Raw genomic sequence first — 5,006 nt, 5'->3', positions numbered from 1 at the left:
TATGGGTTGTATTACCTGCATATGATAGGGTGTTAGTTTTCCAACCTTTAAGCTTCTGACTCATCCTATAAATAAGGAAATTGAAAGTTTAGTTTTTTGATAAGTCTATTTGAGTGAGAATTCCTAAGCAGGTGTGGGTTTTTTTATCAATGATAGGTGTTTTTTTTTTCAATCACTGAAGTCCCATTTATTCTCTTTAGTAGTGCTCTTGCAGAACATTATCTTCGATTTTTTGAAATTTATTTTTTGTCTTGAAGCATTTTCATACGTATTAATGATGTTAAGGAGAATATTTGATTCCCTCTTACTAGCCCTACAAAAGAACAAATTGTCATCTATAAATAATAAGTGGGTAATATTCATGGCATGTTTTGATATAGAGATACCTCTTAAGAGTTTGTTATTCAAGGCTTTTTTAATTAAGTTAGAAAAAACTTCCGCACGTATTATAAAAAGATAAAGGGGAAAGAGGGTAGGTTGAAAAACGATGTCCAATTATAAAAATCTTGACTTATAAACTTGTTTAACAATATATATATATATATATATATATATATATATATATATATATATATATATATATATATATATATATATATATATAATAAAAGAGAAAAATGCACCAGTGATTTATTCATGTTCGTCCTAACCACTTGACTTACTTCTATCCCCAAAAATTTCTTCTTGAGATTTTTCACTATATTAGATGTGAGCTTTTCACAGGTCATGCACACAAATCTTCTTACTACCAAACATGAGCTTTTACATTGGCTAACCCACAAACTAAACGGGAGATTTTACACCGAGATAATATAAGTAGCAAACAAAGCTTTTAGAATAGGCTGGGTTTAGTAACCAAAAAGATTTTTTGACGGATAAACTCAAAAAGAAAACGAGAGCTTTTAACGAACTAATATCACGAACCAAACCAAGATTTTATCTAGCTAATCTCATAAAGCTTTTAATTTGTTTAGCTCAAGAACCAAAGAACGACTTCTTTCAAATAAGTTACACAAGAGACAAACCCTTTTGAGTAACTTACAAAAATTCCCATAGCTCCAGAACAAAAAATAGTGTCATTGATAGTCTCACTCTCAAAACACTAAGTCAATTTAGTAAAAAAGAAAAAATGAAATGGAGAGAGTAGAAAGTGAGAAAGTATTATAGAAATATGATTTTTGATGTATTTTGAAATGGGGAGAAACCCTCTATTTATAGGAGAAAAATTTGTCTCAAAAAGGAAAAAGATCCATGGGCCCTTTAATGGACTAATCAATTTAGCTTCAAAAATACGACAACCCTAATTCCATAAAGGAAACCCTACAACGACTGTGTGTCTTATTCAATTAGGAACATTTTTAATCGATTAAGAAGCCTTTTACCTTGATTTAATCGATTAGATAAAATCTTTAATCAATTTAGTGGTGTAAAACTGTTTCCTAAGTGATTACACAACTACAAAATATACCTTCGTAACATGATATTTACCTCGATTATTCAATCAACTGAATTAATAGGTGATATTTAGGTGTCTGCATTTTTTTTATTAAAAGACTTTTCACTACGGTCCTTAATAACAACCATGTTGAAAAGTAGGAAAATACCATTTTTAACCACGGTTAGAATTCCAACTCTGGTAAAAAGTGGTGTCTAGTTATGGTTTCAAATCCCAGATCCAACATTTTTGGATTTTCACTTATTTTTAAGTCACTTTTGACCACGGTTGGAATTCCAATCGTGGTGAAAAGTGATGTCTGGTCATGGGTTCGAATTCCAGCACCAACATTTTTTTCTTTTTTACTTATTTTTAAGCCATTTTTCACCACGGTTAGAATTCCAACCGTGGTAAAAAGTGGAACCTTCTTTTTTTTTTTTAAAGATATATATAACGCTCTTAGTTCGTTCACTTTTGCCTTAGACGTACTTAGTCAAACCTCATCTTCCACCTCCAAACTTCTTCCATTTACGAAATACTATTCCTCCATTAAACCAAACTTGAAAAAGATCATTTCTTCCATAAACGAAACTCAAAAATATTTCTTCCATTAACGAGTTTCAAAACTCCATCATCTCTTCTCCAAATTGAACGAGTAATGGAAAGCATGGATTCAACTTAGTAACGTTAGTTGTTGTTGTGTCATGTAAAATATTCTTGTTTAACAATTCTATTTATTTATTTTGGTGTTGTTGTTATCGTTGTCGTTCTTGTTGTTTTTCTTGTTGATGATGACGATGTTGTTGTTGTTGTTCTTATTTTTCTTGTTGTTGTTCTTGTTATAGTTGTTGTTCTTGTTGTTGTTCTTATTGTTATTCTTGTTGTTATTGTTGTTGTTTTGTTATTTTTCTTCTTGTTGTTATCTTAACAATATTTAATATTATTGTGATGAAAGTTATCAATTTATTCTGGAAAAAATGAAAAATAGTGACTGACCTTTCACCATGGTTGTTTATTACAATCATTGTTATATGTAGGGCGCTTTCCAATTTATTACCATGGCCAATAGACTATGGTTGTAAATTGTAACACCCTTCTAAACCCCGCAGAAATTAATAAAACAATTCAGAGTAAAACATGAAAATAAGGGTGCCACAATTCAATTTAAAACAATCTATCATAAATCAATTGTCATGCTTCACTTAGGAACGAATCATCAATTTAACAAAATCATGTTTTTACACAACGGAATATTCATCATACGGATAAGCATAACATCATCTATGCAATATCCCACAAAATTAATACAATAACAACATAATAGAGTAACATCATATACTCTAAACTAGCGTTCCCCAGTGTTACAATATCAGAGCATGACACCGAGGCTATACTTAAACAAACTGGCCTATGAGCTATCCTCACCAAAGCCAAAAGCCGCTACTCGCCAATCTGAAAATGTCAACAGTAAGGGTGAGTCTCATTCAAATTAACAAATGTTATTGAATCATAAATAATAACACATCATAGTTACATCATTCACCCAATTGTTTCATAAACAGATATCCAGACAAGTTTCATCATCACAAAACAATCAACCAACACATCATCAATATTTATAACACTGGAATACATCCAATCATGTTATAAAAGTCATGCATATGAATGCAACTGACACTATGCATGTGGTACCAACATCATCAAATGGGAATAACCCATGACCGATCCAACATCATCAAGATACGGCCCTGCCAGCACAGATTCCACACAATGGGAATCATGCCCTTCACTGATCCAACACATCATCATGGATACAACATCATCAATGAATATGAATGAATGCAAACATACATGAACATACTTATACCATCGTCAAGTCTAATGAGTAACATCTTCAAATACTCATTTCATCATCATCATCGTCGTCATCATCATAATCAAAGTATGTTTATATACATTAGCATCATTCAAATACAATCAATCATCATTATCATCATTAAAGAACATATATACATGTGTCCACATCAATCATCATCATTAATAAGAAACAACATACATGTATCCACATCATTCCAAACAAAGCAATCATCATCATATAATTCTCAACAAATCATCACATCATAATGTTTTTCAAAACAACATCTTATATTGTCACATTTCATCATATATGTCAACAATACATCATCCATCCAACAAACAAGATATTCACATCATACTCACATCATCACAAAACTATCTCATAAGATTCATCATACCAACAAACAAATCATCACATGAATCATGTTTTAAACATAGCTTGTATCGTTACATCTTATCATATATATCCACAACACATCATACATCAAAACAAGCAAATGTTGATAAAATAAATTCAAGATGCTGCTCATTTTATTATTATAACACAAAGAATATTTCGTAAACTTCATCCTGCTCGAGACGGCACTTAAAACAGGCCAACGGTTCGAAAGTTATGCATCTTTAAACTTTTCAAAGATTACTAGCAGCACGCGGCGCCACACAATGTTCGCGACGCGCTGCCAGGGAAACGACGCCTTCGCGGCGTAAACAAAGGATGCGGCGCGAAACGAGAAAAGAACTACGCCTTCGCGGCGCCAACCTACCTTCGCGGCGCGAACTGGCAAAAATCAGAGATCTCAATCGCAATTGACAGCATACGAACCTGAATCCCAAATCCCTCAACCTCGACCAAATCGATTCAAGTTGATCAAACACCACAAAACAGCCACACAACATATATCATACACACATATAACATATATTATGCATCATCGAACATCATACAACACTAAATTCATGGAATTCATCAAAAATAGATAATTATCAACAAACATCCCCAAAATCCCAACTCTATCATACGACTCAATTGACATGAAATAATATATCTATATCAGTCCTATTATCCATAACCCGATAATAGATGTTAATCGGAAGTGTCCCCCCTTACCTTAGCAAAGAATCTGGACTTTTCCCCTTCTTCTCCATCAAACCCGTAAGCCTCTTTTCTTCATTTTCAGCAAGAATTCCCAATCTTCAAACTCGCTTATCTCCCTCATCGAGAACCTTCCTGACACGAATTAATATATCAAATCGAAGGAAATTTTGTGTAGAATCTGAATCTTCGAGAATTACCTGATTTGGAGTTACGAGCAAGAAGTTATGACCCATTTTGTGAAGGCTGCCAAAGAGTTGCGAAAATAGCTTTTGCCCATGAGTTCTTCTTCTCTCCCTCTTAGATTTTCTTCCTCTATTTCTCAATTTCCTCTTATTTTCTTGTTTTATGAAAACATAACATAATTTAGTAATGGGCTTCTTCACACTAACACCCCCACATTACTAACTCCACCAATGGCCCAACACTACATTTTATTATTTCTTCCCACATAATTCCAATAAAATGCTAATTCAAATTAATTAATTTAAAACTTAATTAAATTAATTAAATAAGAAATTTTTGGATGTTACAACTCTCCCCCACTAAAAGAGTTTTCGTCCTCGAAAACATACTTCCAGTGAAAAGTTTCAGATAGAGCCTTTCATCTGACTCTCCAGT

This window comes from Vicia villosa, linkage group LG1 (genome assembly GCF_029867415.1).
Source record: "Vicia villosa cultivar HV-30 ecotype Madison, WI linkage group LG1, Vvil1.0, whole genome shotgun sequence".
Lineage (NCBI taxonomy): Eukaryota > Viridiplantae > Streptophyta > Magnoliopsida > Fabales > Fabaceae > Vicia > Vicia villosa.
The sequence above is the reverse complement of the archived record's forward strand: the minus strand, read 5'-3'. Positions refer to the sequence as shown.